Below are 20,871 nucleotides of genomic sequence, written 5' to 3' on the forward strand. Positions count from 1 at the left end.
ATTCACACGGAATCTTTTATATTATATACATGCATTTAAATGCATTAAATACAGTATTTTAATATTAGAGATAAAATGAACCAATTCAGTGCTCCATACCATTTCTAGGGAGAAATAAGGATACAATGACCTAATAGGGTTTAGTAATATAGACTTTGAGTTATCTTCATGATTCTATTTTTAGGTGATGGTGGTTCTTAGGACAGCCAGTTAGACATCACAGTCAACATCAGGATCATTTGGAAATTTGTATGTATACACTATAGTTTCAGAGTACTCATTTTTCAAAAGCAGGTATACTGTTATCATAGAATTCCCAAACATTAGAGAAGTGTGGTCCCAGGATTCCCTCTGTTTTTTATTGCCCAGCTGGGTTGCTCATGGATATTCTTGTACAAAAGTAATTGTATCATGAATCAGTTAGTTCTCATAAACATCTGCACACAACCACTATTTGATTGGTATGCGTTTACTATGGGCTCATGAATTTCGAACAACAGAAAAAATCCATAATTATTATAGACTATTTATCTATCAAAACTCCCAATATCCCTAGGCACAGGATTAATTAAGAAGAACTTTATTATAGGGACTCCTATATTTTATCAGGTAAATGTTGAGGAGAGTTTGGAATTTTTTTTCATTTTTTATTTTAATTTTAAATAGCTTGTTTTACATGGCAATCCCTGTTCCCTATCCCTCACCTCCTCCCGCACTCCCCTTCCCCCCACCTTCCCACCCTATTGCCAAATCCTTCCACATAGGGGATATCTAGAGTCTGTCACTTCACTCTGGGTAGGTTCCAGGCACTCCCCTAAGAGTCCAGGCTGAGAGAGCAACCCTCTTTTTGCTATAGGCACATGATGACTGTTTGTATTCCAGGGATAGACACTGATCCACAACTCAGGGCCCCATAGGTTGCCCAGGCCTTCTCGCTGATGCTCACATTGGGTGGGGTCCAGATCAGTCCCATGCTGGCCTCCCCACTGTCGGGCTGGGGTTCAAGAGCTCTCCCCTGTTCAGATCAGCTGTCTCTGCTGGTTTTGCCAGCCCAATCTTTGCCAATTTGCTCATCACTCCTCTCTCTCTGTCACTGGGTTCCTTGAGTTCAGTTCAGTGATTAATTGTGTGTTTGACTCTGCTTCCATCAGTCACAGGATGAAGGCTCCCAGATGGTTATAGACATCAAGTTCATTATCAGGAATGGGCATTCGAGGTGGAATTCTTTTTTCCTGGAACATCTTCCAAGATTTACAACACATTTTCTATTAGATGTTTCCATTTAGATGAATATACAACTGCCTCAAATGAACCAAGCATTTATTGAACAGTGACTAAATGTATAAGTTACAGAGCTAGAAGTGACAATTAGAGATTATTACTGTTATGTGTAATTCTGTGTACTTTAGAAAATAAAATACATACCTAATAATATAAATGCATACATTGTGAATTAGAACACCATCAGAGAAACAAAACATGATTGACATTTTAAAACATAACTGAGCAATTGCATAAAATGCTTTAAAATAAATGCAAAAATTGTTAAAAATTTAAATATATGTAAAATTATTTTTTAGATTAAGTTATTCTTAACTTATTTCTTTATTATGATGTCAAGGTAAGATATTTTATTCCAGTTGGCCTATTTGGAAGAGAGCTTGATGACTCATTTTTTTCTTTAATTCTAAATGCTTTGTACACAGCTTCCTAATAGGAAAAAAAGTATCATAACTGAAGTATATATTAATATAATTTAATATTTTAGAATGCAATATACAATTGATAAACATAAATATACATTAATATATCTTAATTACATTCTAATGACAAGAAAAACATAAAAAGTGTACATTAACATATCGTAACATGTCATCTTTCTGACACACAGAGCAGCACAAATCACAAAGAGAATGGTGTATACATGAATGAAGGTTTTCTTGTTTTAAGCTAGAATCTAAACAAGATCTGCTGGAAACTCACTCTGAGCAGATTTCATTTAGCAATCTGATATATATATATATATGTATATATTTATACAGGTGTTTGTGTGTGTGTGTCTGTATGTAAGTATGTGTATGTAAGTGTATATATTTATACTTATGAAAGATAGTATGGTATTTCATGTATATGAAATATGATTTATAAATTTAGATCATGATAACATATATAACATCCGTAATATAATATATATATATACATTTGAAGTACCTAAATCATACTAGAAAATTAGATAACTAGATCACAAATAGTAGACAATAAGACAATCAAGGCACACCATGCTTACTATCATGAAAATATGACAGGAATGGAGACAGTCAGGAAGATAGTTACAATCAATGCAAAAACATCTTTTAATTTGCCCAGTAACCACCTGAAAATAGGCAATGCTGTCTATTGCTAAATAAAGGCACAGCTAAAGGTGTACTATACTGCATCCTGTCTTCCCAATTCAATTACCCTGCTACCTTCACACAAACAGGGGGAGGAAATGACAGATGAATCAGCAACAATGATGCAGTTTTTCAGAAATGTCATCATTAGTTTCCATTCCTGGGTATTAAGTCTCTCTCCTGATTTATTCGAAAGGCATCTCCAAATGCCTCACCTTCTCCCATAAGAGGCAATTGTATCTAATGAAAATGACAATACTGGAGGAATTTTTCCAGTCAGGCTCCTGGCTAAATTCCAGCTCTGAGCTGGATTAGGCAAAGCCTGAGTGTAATCAACCCAAGAGATTGGAAACTGTCTTGGAGTCCTACAGAGGACCACGGCAATTACAACATAGATTAGGTTATGTGATTGGAGGGATTTTCGATAATCCTGCTTGAGGAACGTCACCTGCTTGTTGGGAAGGAAAAGCGTCCCTGTTTCTTTAGCCACTGCTTCAAACTCAGTATCTTTGATTTCTGGAATAGTCGTATATCCGGAAGTTTTTGCAAAAATTAGTTTTCACTCAACACTTGGCAGAAACGTGGCTTGTTTTATTCAAATTACCATTGGCAGAAACAGTATTTATGAGTATATTTGGGAAAGTTCATATTTAGACAAATGAGTCTCTGAGAATTTAAATTGTCAGATTACACAAGAGATAGAGGATTTTATCTAGATAGCCTGTATTTAGGCACAAGAAGCTGGATAAATTTGCACCCCTATTTACCTAAGAATGATTTTTTTCTTTTGCTTTTTGTATTCCATGTCTCGGAATAATTACATTATTTGCTGTCATTCACTATCACTGCTTCTGCTGCAGTACATGTTTTGTTGTGATGGAGAAATAAATTAGCAGCTCTGAAGGAGATCATCAAGGTTTCCTCAGAATTTGATTTCATTGTTAGGGGATGCATAAGATTCAAAAACATAATGAATGCACACAGTCTTCAGAGAGATAAGGGGAGTACAAGTGGTTAAAATTACAGGTTATTACCATACAGGCTCAGGTTATAGTAAAAATCTCAAAAATTAAAGGTCAAACCAAAAAACCTTTGTCTGCTACATAGCAACATTCTCTTCAACATCTGCTTGACATTTGCAGAGCAACTGGCCACCATTAGCCAGTGTACTGCAAAAGAGGAAAAACCAGTGGTGTATTTCACTTCATCCTCTCTTCCAAAATCAATTCCCCTGTTTCCTTCACTCAAATATAAAGGAAGGAGACATAGATGAATCAGCAGCTCTTACATAGATCTGTAAGAACGGTCGTCACTTGTTTTCATCCTTAGTTTTGAAATCTCTTTCCTGATTGGGTGCTAATGCATGTCTAAATGCATGTCCTCCTCCAATGGGAGACAATCACACCAAATAAATATGTCAGTACTGGAGGAATTTTTCCAGTCAGGCTACTGGATTAATTCCAGCTCTTAGCTTGTATTAGGTCAAGCTTGACTGTAAACAATCCCAGAGAAGGGAAACGGTCCCAGACGCTTGCAGCGACAGTGGCCCTTAAAACCAAGGATAGGGTATGAGAATGTGGCATTTTCCATAATCATGCAAAGACTAACTGCTCCTGTTCATGGGAAGAAAATGTGCCCCTGTTTCTGAAGCCAAAGATTCAGCCTTAGTATCTGTGCCCTTTCAGAATAAAGCATGAATGGTTATGTGTGGGAGAATTATTACATAGCCTCTGAGACTCTGTGAATTTCAATTGTGATATTCCATGAATATGTGCTTCTGTGGAATCTGACTGACATCAAAACACACTACAAACCAGGTGCAACTGGCAGCACAGAATCATTATTAGCTTTCACAATGCAGAGACTGAGGATTTCAAATAGATAGCTTCGATGTAGATATATGCTCACCCCTACTTACCTATGGATGTGGTTCTACATTTGCTAATTGGATTCAGGTCCTGAATAAAGTATATTATTCCCTGTCATCCATTTTTGTAACACGCTTTCTGCTGCAACACACATTTAGTCTTGAGGGAGAAATGAATCATCAGCTTTGAAGGAGATCTCAAGCTTTCCTCAGGATTTGTTTTCATTGGTCAGATTGATATCAGTCTCTTAATTGGTTCTGACACTCCGCACAAATTAAATGCACACAAATGGAGAACAGAGAGCTAATATGTTGTCAGAATTGCAGGATATTTCCAGTCATGCTCTGTCTATACTCAGAATCTCAATTGTTCCTCATCAGAAAGTAGACACCCTGTTTATTTTCCCAGACAATGGCAGTTAACTAACTATTCCTGTTATATGCAGGAGACATAAGGAATATGAAGTAAGATAATCATGAATTGTTCGATTACTTTTAGTAAATCTTTGATTAACATTAGCCTGTCAGCTCTTTAGCAATTGATTCATCCTTATTGAAATGTTAATTTCATGAATACTGTGAATACTGTGGCACTTGAAGTCAAAAGGTCCCACATTAGTAATACAGATATTATGATTTAGTATATGACATTCACGAGGGTGTGCTCCTGTTGATTCTCTCCTGAGATATCAATTGTGGGAATGGCTATCATGTTGTATTTTTATTGATGAATTTTTGAGTGTTTGATATTACAAGAAGTATTATATGTAAACAGGCATTAAACATATAGAGTCAAATCTGAACCATTTCCTTGAACTATGAGTGTGTTGCAAAAAACTGCATACAAGCACAATCATTAAGCAGGGGATGATAATCAAAAATCTCTAGGAGATACTGTCACTTTCACTGGTCAATGATTGGAAATCAATAGGATTTTCAAGATTTATGCTGACAATATCTGGGAACATTGTCATAGCTCACTTCACTCCACTGCAGTCTTCAAAGGAACATTCTTTTTTCTGATAAGGTCAATTCAAAATGTATGTTCCCCTAAGTATATATATATAAGAAGAATATATAATCCAGATTCTTGAAACTACCAGTCTGTATTATTGAAGGAAAACAGTAAATGCTTCAAACTTTTCATTTGAATATTATAGGATCTCATAAATTTAATGTGTTACATCACTCAAATACTAAAAGCAATGTAAAGAACATACTAATATGTTCTATTTATTCAATTCTGTTTAAAATCCCATTATTGCATTTACATTAATTCCCTCATTTTCACATTATTTATCAGAACTTAAAGTATTAGTATATTTTAGAACAGGTACTTGTCACAAAAATATGCTAGTTAGAGTATAATATAGAGAATTTCATAAGCAGAATAATGACAAACCAACTCAAATATGGGAATGAAAATTACTGACCAGTTAAGTTTTGTGGTAAATGTTAACATCAGGGTGCTTTTACATGATATCATCTTGAAAGAGGTCTCAGACATCAAATTATTCCAAGGTTTAGCTTGTTATGATGGAATATATTTGATTTTGTGTTGTGCAGTATATACAGGTTTTGAATCCCCGGCCCATTGTCATTTATGCTAATGATAGTTCTTCATCAGGAAATTTTTTTAATCGTTAAAAATACTTCAGGAAATATTGTTAAATAAAATTTCATGTATATCTGCATTTTACTTACACATGTTAATTACTATCAAGGAATTATGGGCATGAGTATATTTTACCTGTACTTACAGGCAGTGATTAACATACCTGTGATAAATAGGTTTCATTGTGTCAAAGAAAAAATTTATGTGCAGAATAAGATGCTGTGCTAATTTTCAATGTAGCAACAACATTTAAAGTACATACCTGAATTTCCAGCTTACAGTTAGAATTCAGTATATACCTTCAGCCATAATTGGGATAATATGTTTTGCAATAACATATCAAATTTTTCTATAAAGTCCCTTGTTGGCACCTTTTCTTAGTCAAGACACTCCTCTCATTTGATGAAATGAATAGAGCAGAACAACACAATTTTTCAGAGTAAAATGCAGGCATTTTTATTATTTTATGAGATAAATTATACTTGGAAATAGGAAATAATGAAGTCACCATTATTTTTTTCTCACCTAGTTACTATTACTCAAAAGCAAAATAACAATTAGTTACCCACGTTTTATTTAACATTGATGTTTCCTGTGTGTATGTTTACATACCTTGGATCTAAAAATGCACATGATTAAGGAAACTTCTTGATATATAAATGTATATATATATATATGTGTGTGTGTGTGCATGTGTTTATGTTTATGAGTGTTTCAGAGAGAGAGATTGTGAGTGTGTCTACATATGTATTCATATATTATTTCATAGTTGCATATTGTGGTTCGATTATATTAATGCAAAATTCACACTGATCTACTTATAGAATATACATGCATTTATAAGTATAAGGTACACTCTTTAGAATATCAGATTTAAATTTTAGTAACTCAGAGATCCATACCTTATCTAGATACAAATAAGGATACAATGATCTACAAGCGGTGAGATATATAGTTTTTGAATTGTATTCATGGTGCAATTTATGGTTTAGGGTGGTTCTATAGACAGTTAATTAGACATCTCAGTAAACATGAGGTTCATTTGGAAATTTGTAAGTAGCCACTATAGGATCAGAGAATTCAGTTTTCAAAACTAGGCATACTTGTATCATAGAGTTCCTCAACATGAGAGAAGTGTGGTCCCAGGATGCTCTCTAGTTTTCTTGCCCAGCTAGGATAGTCAGGTGCATTCCTGTTCACTAGAAACTCTATCATGAATCAGTTGTTTCTTATAAATAACTGCATACAACCCCTATTTGATATGTATGAGAGTAGTCTTGGTTCAATAAAAATTAGCAGCAGAAAAATGCATAATTACTATACACTGTTTAGCTCTCAAAACTCACACTATCCATACGTGCAAGAAAAAATAAGGAAAAGCTTATTAGAGAGGCATATTGATTTAATCCTGTAAATGTGAAGAAGAATTCAGACTATTTTTTCTGGTATGTTTGCCATGGAGTACAACTCATTTTCCAGCACATGTTTCCATATTGATGGATACACAACTGCCTTAAATAAAATTAGTTCTACTTGAAGAAAGAAAAAGAATATAAGTTTCAGAACAAAAAGCAATGTTGACAATTGGAGATGATATCTGTTAAGTGTATTTCTCTGAATTCTTGAAAATATAATACATATGAATTAGAATACATTATGAAGAAATTACATTATTGACATTTGCAAACATAACTGAGCAATCACATAAAATGCATTTAACAAACACAAAATTTTTGAGAATTTAGACACAATTACAAATATTATTTTCTTTTTTTTCAAATCTTTTTTTTATTAATATTTTTTTTTATTTTCCATTTTAAATTTAGATAAGAAACAAGGTTGCTTCACAAGTCAGTATGAGGTCCCTCTCCCTTTCCCTCCCCTCCTCCTGTGCCCTCCCCCCATCCCCCCCCGTTATCCCCTCATTCCCCCAGGGAGGGTGAGGCCCTCCATGGGGGTGTCCATAGTCTGTCATTTCATATAGGGCAGGGCCTAGACCCTTCCCCAAGAGTTCAGGGTGAGAGTGCACCTCACATTGTTCTATGGGAGTCCAGAGACCGTGTATATACTTGGGATGGGTACTGATCTGCTGTCCAAGGCTCAATAGATTACCTAGGCCTCCTCACTGACACCCAGATTCAGGGGGTCTTGATCAGTCCCATGCTGGATTCCCAGGCTGATGCCTGGGATTCAAGAGTTAACCTTTGTCTGGTCAGCTGTTTCTGGGGGTTCAACCTGCCCAGTCTTAATCCCTTTGATCATCAGTCCTCCCTCTCTGATACTGGCTTTCTTGAGTTCAGCTCAGTACTTAACCAGCCAGTAAATGAAGTTTCTGTTTCACAGACTCTCTGGCAATAGGATTGTAGGCTGGCACTCCCCAGATCTATGTCTAAAATCCATATATGAGAGAGTACATGCCATGTTTCTCTTTTGTGACTGGGTTACCTCACTCAGGATGGTTTCTTCTAGTGTCATCCATTTGCCTGCGAATCTCATGATTCCATTATTTTTTTTCTGCTGAATAGTACTCCATTGTGTAGATGTACCACATTTTCTCTATCCATTCTTCGGGTGAGGGACATCTAGGTTGCTTCCAAGTTCTGGCTATTACAAATAAAGCTGCTATGAACATAGTGGAACAGACATCTTTGTTATATGAATGGGCATCTTTTGGATATATGCCTAAGAGTGCAGTTGCTGGGTCTTGTGGTAGGTTTATTCCCATTTTTCTGAGGAATCTCCCTACTGCTTTCCAAAGTGGCTGAACCAGTTGGCACTCCCACCAGCAATGGAGGAGTGTCCCCCTTTCATCACATCCTCTCCAGCATAAATTGTCATTGGTGTTTTTGATTTTAGCCATTCTGACAGGAGTGAGATGGTATCTCAGAGTTGCTTTGATTTGCATTTCCCGGATGGCTAAGGATGTTGAGCACTTTCTCAAGTGCCTCTCAGCCATTTTAGACTCCTCTATTGAAAACTCTCTATTTAGTTCTGCAGCCCACTTCTTAATTGGGTCCTTTGCTGTTTTGGAGACTTGCTTCTTGAGTTCTTTGTAAATTTTGGAGATCAACCCTCTGTCAGATGTGGGATTAGTGAATATTTTTTCCCATTCTGTGGGCTGCCTTTTTGTCTTGCTGACTGTGTCCTTTGCCTTAGAGAAGCTTCTCAGTTTCAGTAGGTCCCATTTATTAATTGTTGATCTCACTGTCTGTGCTACTGGTGTTATGTTCAGGAAGCTGTCTCCTGTACCAATTCGTTCAAGGGTACCACCCACTTTCTCTTCTAAGAGGTTCAGTGTGGCTGGATTTATGTTGAGGTCTTTGATCCATTTGGACTTAAGTTTTGTGCATGGCGATAAACATGGATCGATCCGCATTTTCTACATGCCAGTCTCCAATTATGCCAGCACCATTTGTTGAAGATGCTTTCTTTATTCCATTGTATATTTTTAGCTTCTTTGTCAAAGATCAGATGTTCGTACGTGTGTGGGTTAATACCCGGATTTTCAATTCGATTCCATTAGTCTGCCTGTCTATTTTTGTGCCAATACCAAGCTGTTTTCAGGACTATAGCTCTATAATAGAGCTTGAGGTCAGGGATAGTGATGCCTCCGGACGTTGCCTTGTTGAACAGGGTTGTTTTGGCTATCCTGGGTCTTTTGTTTTTCCATACAAAATTGATTATTGTTCTTTCAAGGTCTGTAAAGAATTGTGCTGGGATTTTAATGGGGATAGCATTGAATCTGTAGATTGCTTTTGGCAGGATTGCCATTTTTACTACATTGATCCTACCTATCCAAGAGCATGGGAGATCTTTCCATTTTCTGAGGGCTTCTTTAATTTCTTTCTTTAAAGATTCAAAGTTCTTACGATACAGGTCTTTCACTTGTTTGGTTAGCGTTACCCCAAGGTATTTTATGTTGTTTGTGGCAATTGTAAAGGGTGATGTTTCTCTGATTTCTCTTTCAGCCCTTTTATCATCTGTATATAGTAGGGCTACTGACTTTCTTGAGTTGATCTTGTAACCTGCCACTTTGCTGAAGGTGTTAATCAGCTGTAAGTGTTCCCTGGTAGAGTTCTTTGGGTCATTGATGTAAACTATCATATCGTCTGCAAACAGTGAAAGTTTGACTTCTTCCTTCCCAATTTGTATCCCCTTGATCCCCCTTTGTTGTCGTATGGCTATAGCTAGAACTTCAAGTTCCATGTTGAAAAGGTATGGAGACAGTGGACAGCCTTGTTTTGTTCCTGATTTTAGAGGAATTGCATTGAGTTTCTGTCCATTTAGTTTGATGTTGGCTGTTGGTTTACTGTATATGGCTTTTATTATGTTTAAGTATGTCCCTGTTATCCCACATCTCTCCAAGACCTTTATCATGAAGGGGTGTTGGATTTTGTCAAAGGCTTTTTCAGCATCTAGTGAGATGATCATGTGATTTTTGTTTTTCAGCTTGTTTATATGGTGGATTACGTAGATGGATTTTCGTATGTTGAACCATCCCTGCATCCCTGGGATGAAACCTACTTGATCGTGGTGAATGATTGTTTTGATGTGTTCTTGGATCCGATTTGCCAGTATTTTATTGAGTATTTTTGCATCAATGTTCATGAGGGATATTGGTCTGAAGTTCTCTTTCTTGGTTGTATCTTTGTGTGGCTTGGGGATCAAGGTTATTGAAGCCTCATAGAAAGAGTTTGGCAAAGACCCTTCTGCTTCTATTGTGTGGAACACTTTGAGAAGAATTGGTATAAGCTGTTCTTTGAATTTGTGGTAGAATTCTGCACTGAGGCCATCTGGACCTGGACTTTTTTTGGTTGGGAGACTTTTGATGACAGCTTCTATTTCCATAGGGGTTATAGGTCTATTTAAATTGCTTATCTGTTCTTGATTTAGTTTTGGCAAATGATAGCTGTCCAGGAAGTCATCCATTTCCTTTAAATTTTCGAATTTTGTGGAGTACAGGTTTTCAAAGTATGACCTAATGATTCTCTGGATTTCCTCAGAGTCTGTTGTTATGTCCCCCTTTTCATTTCTGATTTTGTTAATTATTATTTTCTAATTTAAATTGATCTTAAGTCATTTCTATGTTATTAAGTCTATGCGATATAGTTTAATCCAGTAGGGCCTATTTGGAAGAGACCTTGAAGAATCATTTATTTCTTTAATCCTGGAAGGTTTTTATAGAGCTCCCTAAAAAGAAAAAAATTATTACAGATCAAGTATATAATAATATATGTAAATATTACAATCTTTTAATAATACATAACACAACTGATGTATATGATAATACATAGAGTAATGCATTTCAATTAAATTTCCACCATATGAAATACCACAGAGAAAAAATATACACTAACTAATCATAATGTGTAAGCTTCTTGATGCACAGTGTTGCACAAATAACAATCCGAATGATGCAGACAAGAATGACAGTTTACTTGTTGCAAGCTAGAATCTAATTAAGATCTGCTTGAAACTCAGTGCAAATTTCCTTTTGAAAGTGTGTCTTGTCAATTTGTGGCATGTTTAAGGGAAACTTAGGATTCATCCAGTGTTCCGGTTTCCATTATTCTGTTTCATTTATAGTACATAGGGAGGAGGGATAGAAAGCTGAGTCACTGATACAGATGGGAGACAACAAATTAACTTCAATCATTTGCTTTCCAATCCTAGTGTAGGAAATCAGAACTAGTGAAAATTTGTGATCATACATGGATTTAGCCAAAGCCTGGCTGTAAACAACCACAGAGAAAGTAAAGTGTCCTGGAGTTCAGCAGGAGACTGTGACAATTAAACCTAGGATAGATTTAGGTTTTTGGTCGGATTTTCCACAATCATGCATGAATAAATGCTCCTGTTTGCTGGGAAGGAAAAGTGTCAATTTCTGTGAGGCCACAGCTTCAACATCAGTACCTGTGATTTCTGGAATCATCATAGATTCTTCAGTTTATGCAAAAATGTTTTAAATCAATGCTTGGCAAAAACTGGGCTTGCATTCCTCAAATTTTCACTTGGAGGAAACAATATTTATGATTATGTCATCATTCGTTTCCTCCTCGGTTTTGAAATCTCTCCCCTGAATGGGCCCTAATATATTTCTGAGTGCTTGCCCTCTTCCTGTAGGAGTCAATCACACCAAATAAATATGTCAATACTGGAGGAATTTTTTCAATCAGGCTCCAGGCTGAAGTTCAACTCTTAGCTGGATTCAGGCCAAGACTGACTGTAAACAAATCCAAAGAGAATTGAAACAATGCAGGAGACCTGCAGTAGACAGGGGCAGTTAAAACCTTGGATTGCGTGGGTGATTGATTGGATTTTCAATTATCCTTCAAGGACTAAATGTTCTTATTTATGGGAATGAAAGCTTCACCTCTCTCTAAAGCCACAGATTCAGCATTAGTATCTGTGGTTTCTAATTTAGTTGTGGATCATGTAGTGGGTACAAGAAGATTTATTTTTAGCTCAATTATTAAAGAAAGTTGGCTAATAATCTTCTAATGGTCTTTAGACAAAACAGATTATATAGATATGTTAGGGAGAATACTTACTTAGCCATCTGAGAATCTGTGAATTTCAAATGTCAGATTCCCCAAATAAGTGCAACTGTGGAATGTGGCCAGATATCAAAAACATTCCAAGCCAGTTGCAATTGGAAGCGCAGAAGGCAGAAAATGAGGATTTCATATAGAAAGCATGGATATAAATAAAAACAGGTGGATATATGTTCAAATTACTTGCCTAGTGATGTGTTTCTCCTCTATGAATACAGTAGGAACACTAAGAAGATTTCTATTATGCTATCATCAATTAAGGCCCTTCATGATATCTGACATCGACTAGGGGAGTCCTGCTGTTTCCTCTGCACTGAGATAACCCTTGTGTGAATGATCATTGCATTTTAGTTTTATTCATTTATTTATTTAGTGACTGACATTGCAAGCATCAATATCTGTAAAAGTGTATGTAAAGGATGTGCACAGACATGAAGGCTTTTCATAGCCAATTATTGTGTTGCAATGAATTATATTCAGAAATAGTCACCAAGGAAGGTAGGCTATGCATCAATATCCCATATACACTGTCAAACTCACTCTTCTCTGACACGCAGTACATAAGCCTTTTCAAGATTCATGTTGAATATGTCTGTGAAAACTTTTTAAAACTCAATGAACTCCATAGAATTTACCAATGAATAATATTTGTACTGGCATTATCAAGATATTGGATATAGTCCTTTGTGATCCTGCGTAGCTGGAATTCACAAAGCAGATTTTTGAGACCTCAGATCTGTGGGAAATGAAAGGAAATTAATTAGGATAGCAAACATTAGGTGATTAAAAATCACATTTGAAATGGATCTGAACAAGACACAATGTATGCATATAGGAAGTTTTCAATTTAAATACATATATCTTTCAAAACTGTTTTGTGTAATAATGAAAGATGGATTTTGCTACAAATAATATGCTTCTTAGCGAAAGGTTAGTAGTATGTAGACCTTAATATATGTTGATATGTATTTAAATCCCTGGTCATAAATCTGATTGCCTCATGCAATGACTATGGATGTTATGATGTGTATTTTATTCCAATGTCCCAGTATTTTCTAGTGTAAATTCTATTATTTCACTTTAAATTATGTTTTTAAGAACTCTGAAGCATGTATTTTTCAAAATTTGTTGTTCTTTTTGTCTTTGTCTCCCAGTTAAATATTTAGAATGTTATTTTTCAGTAATTTTTACAACACGTGTATGAAATTTAGCCACATTAACTCTATCATGTGTGGTAAAAAAGCATTCAAAGGAGCAACAAAATCATTCTTTTTTAACTAAGGAAACATATTCTCCAAGTAAGTATGTTGTTATAACAAATGAAGTATCTTTGTTGCTTGAATCATAATTTAATAACTGAATATTTCAGTTCATGTCCTTATTGACACCACTGTATGTGTCACAAGGCAGAGACAGAGGAATTCATCTAGATAGCCTGGATATAGACAGAGCAGGTGGATATATGCTCACCCCTACTTACCTAGGGATGATTTTCTCTTTTGTTTATTGTAATCAGGTCTTGCATAAAGTAAATTATTCCCTGTCATCCATTTTCTGTACCGTGGTTTCTGCAGGTGCACATGTATATTTATTAGGGAGAAATGAATCAGCATCTATGAATGAGATTTCCAAGCTTTCGGCAGCATTTGATTTCATTGGTCGGGTTGAGATCACTCTCATTATTGGTTCTGATTCTCCGTACAACATGAATGCACACAGACACTCAGAGAGAGAACAGATAGCTAAGATGTTGTCAGAATTGCAGGATATTTCCAGCCATTCTCTGGCTTATTCTGAAACTCAATTGCTCCTGACCTGATGGAATTGCTTCAGTCTATATTCCTGGAAAAAAAACACAGTTAATTAACTATTCCTTTAATATACAGGAGACAGATGGCCTATGAATTAGGAAATTCATGAATTGTTTGATAACTTGTAGTGCATATTTGATTATCATTATGCTGTAGCTCTATAGCAGTAGATTCATCCTTATTTAACCGTCTAATTTCTTTAAAACTGTGAAAATTGTAGAAGGTGAAGTTCTAAATTCCCCACATTAGTAATACTGATTTTAGGATTTTGTATGTGGCATAGACCATGAAGTCCTGCTGTTGACTGTCCCGTGAAACATTGTGGGAATGGCTAGTATATTGTATCTTTACTAATGAATCATATGAATACCTGAAATTAAAAGCAGTAATACCTGTAAAACTTCATGTGATATATATACTCAAATCTGAACCCCTTTAATAACCAATGATAGTGTTTCAGTGGACTGCACACAAGAACACTTATTTTGCAGGGAATGGTACAAAGAAATCTCCAGTATCACTGTTCAATTATGGGAAGTAAATATGATTTTCAAGATTCATGCTGACATTGTCTGGAAACATTGGCATAATTCCCTGCACAGCACTACAGTTTACAAAGGAACATTCGTTGTTCTGACAGTGTCAATTCAAAAGGTATGTTTCTCACAGTACATCCATAGGATAAATACCCAATCTAGATTCTTTAGTCCACAGATCTGTAGTATTGAAAACAATCAATAGGTGATTCAAATTTTCATTTGAATATCTAATACCTGTAATGTGCAACATCATTCAAATACTAACAGCAAAGTAAAACACATGTTAATATGTTCTGTTTATATAGTCCTGTATATAAAAACCATTATTGCATTTACCTTCATTTCCTAAATTTCATATTATTTATCTGAGTGAAAATTTTAGTATATTTACATAACAGGTACTTTTTAAAATGATATACTACGTAGAGTATATACAGAGTGTTACATAAGCAGAATTAGAACAAAGCACATCACAATTGGGAATTAATTTTATTGACGAGTAAAGGTTTTGGGAAAAAAGCAAATGAGGTAAAATCATGGTGCATATATGTGATATCATCTAAAAAGAGGACTCAGACATCATTATAGCCCAAAGTTTATCTTGTGATGATGTAACGTATTTGACTTTGACATTTGCAGTAATTACAGGCTTTGAATCCACAGCCCTGTCTCATTTAGCCTAATGGTAGTTCTGAATCAGGAACCTTTTTAAACCATTATTTTATTTAATTTGGAAACAAGCTTGCTTTACTTTTCTATCCCAGGTTCCTCATCCTCGCTTCAAACCAAGCAGCCCACCATCCCTTTAACCCCACTCCACAGCCCTCTAATCCCCAAATAGTTTGAGACCACCATGGAGAATCTTCAATGTCTCCTATATAATCCCAAGTAGTGTGTAAGCATCCACATATATCAGGATTCGAACGAATAACAACATTTTGTATGGGCACAAAAAATCCATTTATACACCAGTGCTATATACTGACCTAGCATCCAATGCCCTATAGATGACCTTGCCTCCTCACAAACACCCATGTTCAGGGTATTTTTATCAGTCAAATCCTGGACTTACAGTCATAATTCTGGGGTTCATAAGCTCCTGCTTGTTCAGAGCAGCTGGCTCTGTGGGTTTCACCAGCCAAGTCTTACCCTCTTTCTTCATCACCACTCCCATCTTGTAACTGGGATATTTGAATTCAGTTCATTGTTTAGCTCTGGGTGTTTGCCTCTGCATTAATCAGCCAGATGGCATATAATGTAGAGTTCAATCTCATTATAATGGAAGGGCATTTGGTGCTGCTTTTCCACTAAGGCTTACTCTGCCAGTTGGTGTCATAATTGTAGATCTCTGGAAATTTCACTACTTCCATATCTTTCCTCAAAGTTACAATGATGCACTCTGTTATGGTATTTCTAATCTTGCCTTCCTCTATTGTACCTTTGATTCAATCTTCTTGTTATACCATTTCATCCACTCCCTCCTCTTCAATCTTGCTCTTTCTCTCAGCATCTCTCCCCTCCTTTTGTGCTCCTAATCCTGTTATGGAGCTTATGTTCTCTTCCCCTTCTCTGTGGTACCAAAATAATATCTCTACTGGTCCACCCTCAATACCAAATACTTTTGCTCTGAGATTGTAAGCTGACACTCCCCTATTTCAGGCCTAAGATTGATATGTGTGTGAATACATAGAACTTGACTTTTTGTGAAAGGGTTACATTACTCAGGACGGTTTCTTATAGTGCCACCAGTTGACTACAAATTTCAAGTTTCCATTGTTTTTCCTGCTGAATAGTACTCAATTGTGTAAATATATCACATTTTCTCTGTCCCCTCTTCAGTTGAGGGGCATCTAAGTTGCTTGCAGTTTTAGGGTATTGCTAATAATTTTGTTATGAATAGTAGGCCAGATGTCATGACTTTATGAATGTACATTTTGGTATATAAGCCTAAGAATGGAATTGCTGATATTTGTGCTGAACTGATTGGCATTTTCTTGAGGAATCCCTGTATTGATTCCCAAAATTGGTGTATGAATTGCCACTCCCATCAGTGGATGAGTTTTCCCCTCTCGCCCATCCTCTCCAGCTTAAACTGTCATTGTTGTTTTTTATTGTAGCCATTCTGAGAGAAGAGAGATGGTATCTCTAGATAGCTCAAAATTCTCAGCCATCAGAGAAATATAAATCAAAACAACTTTGAGTTCACACACATTGCAAGTTCAGATTCCAAGCACAGTTTGGTTGTATACAGGCCCTCATAGAGAAGCAAGAAGAATGTACAAGTTTTAATACTTTCAGGATCTTAACAACTAGATTGTGACAACATTTCATATCTCATTAACTTCTCGTACAAAAAACCCATCTGTGAATAACAACAAATGAAGGAAAACTGTTCATGACTTATTCAGGAGGGAGTACCCTTGGAAATTAGGAAATTAAATGACTGTGTAATTCCTTGTGTTTTAGCTCTGATTCACGTGAACTAGTTCCTGTGCAGGAAGGAGATTCCTGCTACTTGATCTATTTAATCTCTTGAATGATGTAACATTCCTGTCTCAGACTTGAAGTGTTTCAGTATCTGCAAGAAAAATAATTTTCTTGTGGCTTAAGTAAATGATAGAGAGTAGGAGACCCTTGCTTTTCATATCCCTGGGATATCAATTGTGGGAATGATTAAGACATTGTGCTTTTATTCTGGAAACTGGTGATTGACTGAAAGTACAAGCAGTTACTTTTGTAGAACCTACCCTATCACATAATGTTCTCAGTTGACAAAAGAGTATATCAAAGGAAATTATCTTGTCATCTTTTTTTCATATTAGGTTCTCATAATTCAACTTTACATTCTGAATTTGTATTTTCACTCCATATTTTCATAGAGAAAATATTTTGCCTGATTTATTCTTATATGTCTTCACATTATTATCTCCAACATCACTTACATCTTGAGCTTTATTGTAAATAAATTGATTCTTGAATATGACAGAATGATATTAAACACCCAAGTTTTTTCTTAATTTAGTGGTTTATCTACACTTTAAATAGTTCTGACATTCTGTGTTCCTTCTACCTCAGACTCTGAATGACTACGTTGTGACTGTAAATGATTGAATTGTGGGAATCACCAACAATTTCTGAATCTGTTGGAATCTTTCTATCCTCTTCTCAATGCAAGTATCTGGGATACAGTAGGAATCTCATGAAAACACGACACTTCAAAACAGAGTCCACGAAATTCACTCAGGTTCTCTAGAAAGAACTTTGCAGTGTTATTTTCCCACTCATGCCTTAGGCATAGATTTTGCTCTATAACATTGTGTCCTTCAGTCTCTTTTTATTTCTGTCTGACAATGGCATTATGACAGAAATTCCTTTTGTGTATCTGTGACCATTCTCATGTCAGGTTCTTGGCTATTGTAAGTATTTGTGATTTTCTTCAATTTCCTGGTCTTGAAATTCCACCACCTAATGATTGTTATTTCTTAGCTACTTTTTCTTTTAAGCCACAATAGTGTGGAATTTTACTCCTGCTAAATTTTAAGCCACTATCATGCAGATTACCCCCAATTTATATATTGCCTGTATTCCATCATAGTATAGCTAATAAATAGCTGCACAGGGATTTTCTTGTTATGATGACATAAGGAACTTCAATAATAGGTTTTTATCTTCATAATTGAAGTTCATCTGTTTAAAAGAATATCGCTATTTTCCAATTGTGTCACTATAGGCAAGCCTTTGGCTAAGAACTAAACCAAATAAGGCTTTGCTGGTACCTGCGTGAGTAACCTGTTTTATCCATTCACAGTATAAGTTGTTAAGTTTATTCATTATCTGTCCATATGAGCTACTATGCATTTCAAATAATTATATATGTTTATGTAAGTTATAGGTTCAGTTGGCTTAGTCATATATATGTATATATGACTGTCCAAGTCTATATTTTTCAGAATTTCATACATGATAAAGATTTTTTTAGTAATTGATGTTTTTTTTCAATTAAATTCTTCAATAAAATAGCTGCTACCATAAGACTTAAAATAAAAGTAAATACTTAATTGAATAATGTCATTGTGAATTTGTAAATAAACTCATAAATAACCCACTCTGTGTATAGATTGAAATTATTATGTGTAACAAATTTAGTTTTCACACATTAGAATGAAAGGACAATAGAAGGTATCATTCAGTAGAAGTAGATACTTTTATGTTGCCTGAAAATTATGTTCATTTTGAATAATATAAACTTGGTGAATATGTTTTTTACAAACAGTAAAAAATGAGAATGTATATTTTATTGATAATTAACAGAGGCAGGTAACATCCCTGTGATAAAGCAGGTATCTGTGTTTCAACTTTAAAATGTCCATTATTTTCTCCCTACTACTTGCATTTACTCTAATGCAAAACAAAAGTTTAGTAAAACAAATTTCATTAAATATTGCCATTTGCTTTGTGTGTGATTTATATGGTACCATAAAATGCATATATATTAAAAAGGAAATTGCTAGATAGATAGATATACATTATATATATATATATATATATATGTGTGTGTATATACATATTCATTTATTTTTTCATAGTTGCATATTGTGGTTCCATTATGTTAATATAAATGTCACACTGAGTCAGTTATATAATATATATGCATTTAGATGTACAAAATACTGTATTTACAAAATTAGATTTGAATTATAATAACCCTGATGTCCAAACTTTATCTAGAGAGAAATAAGGATACAATGATCTCCAAGTGTTTTCATTTTATGGTTGTTCAATAGACAGCCAATTACATATCTCAGTGAGCAACAGGTTAGTTTGGATATTTGTAAACATACACTGTATTTTCATAGTTCTCGTCTTTCAAATCCAGGCATAATGGTATCATAGAGACACTGATCATGAAAGAAGGGTGGTCCCAGGATGCTCTCTGTTTTTTTCCCAGCTAGGATAATAGATATATTCTGGTTCCAAAGAAATTCTATAATTGATCAGTTCGTTCTCATAAACATTAGCGTATAATCCTATTTCATTTGTATGTGAGTACTCTTTGCACAATAATTACTAACAGCAGAACATATGCATAATTATTACACATTGTTTAGCTCTCAAAACTCTCTTTATCCAAAGGTACAGGAATAATTATGGAAAAGTTTATAAGAAGGACTGATTTATTTAATCCAAAAAATGTGAAGGAGATGTTGGACTATTCTTTCTGTAATGTCTGCCATGAAAGACATCTTATTTTCCAACAGATGTTTCCATTTTGATTGAAACCCAACTGCCCTATATGAATTTACTTCTTATTAAAAAAGAAATAGAATATATGTTTCAAAATTAAAAGTGATATTGAAAATGGAGAGGCTTTCCATTATGAGTATTTCTGTGAATTCATTAAGACAAAATTCAAATGAGTTACAACACCATCAGTGACAAAAATACATGATTGACATTTGCAAAGATAACTGAGCAAGCACACAATGCGTTTTAAAATGTGCACAAAATGTATGATAATTTAGATATTTTTTACTTGGGGATTAGCTCCTTTTTTAATTTTAATTTTTAAATTTAAATTTTAATTAGAAACAATGTCGCTTCACATTTCAATTCCAGGTCCCTCACCCTTTCCATCATCTCCTTCCATGCCCTCCCACCCCCCCCAATATCCTCTCATTTCTGCAATAAGTGAAAGACCTTCCATGGGGGTGTCCATAGTCTGTTATTTCATCCAGATCTAGGTCTAAAATCCATATATGATACAGGATATGCCATGTTTCTCTTTTTGTGAGTGCGTTACCTGGCTCAGAAACTTTTCTTCTAGTGACAGCCATTTGCCTGCAAATTTCAGGATTCCATTGTTTTTTTTTCTGCTGAATAGTACACCATTGTGTAAATGTATCACATTTCCTCTATCCACTCTTCAGTTGAGGGGCATCGAGGTTGATTCAAATTCTGGCTATTACAAATAATGCTGCTATGAACATGGTGGCCTAGACCATCCCCCAAGAGTTCAGAGTGAGAGTGAATCTCTCAATGTTGGATGGGAGCACAAAGTCCCCTTGTATACCCGGGATAAATACTGATCTAAT

This window comes from Mesocricetus auratus, unplaced genomic scaffold (genome assembly GCF_017639785.1).
Source record: "Mesocricetus auratus isolate SY011 unplaced genomic scaffold, BCM_Maur_2.0 Super-Scaffold_100030, whole genome shotgun sequence".
NCBI classification, from domain to species: Eukaryota; Metazoa; Chordata; class Mammalia; order Rodentia; family Cricetidae; genus Mesocricetus; species Mesocricetus auratus.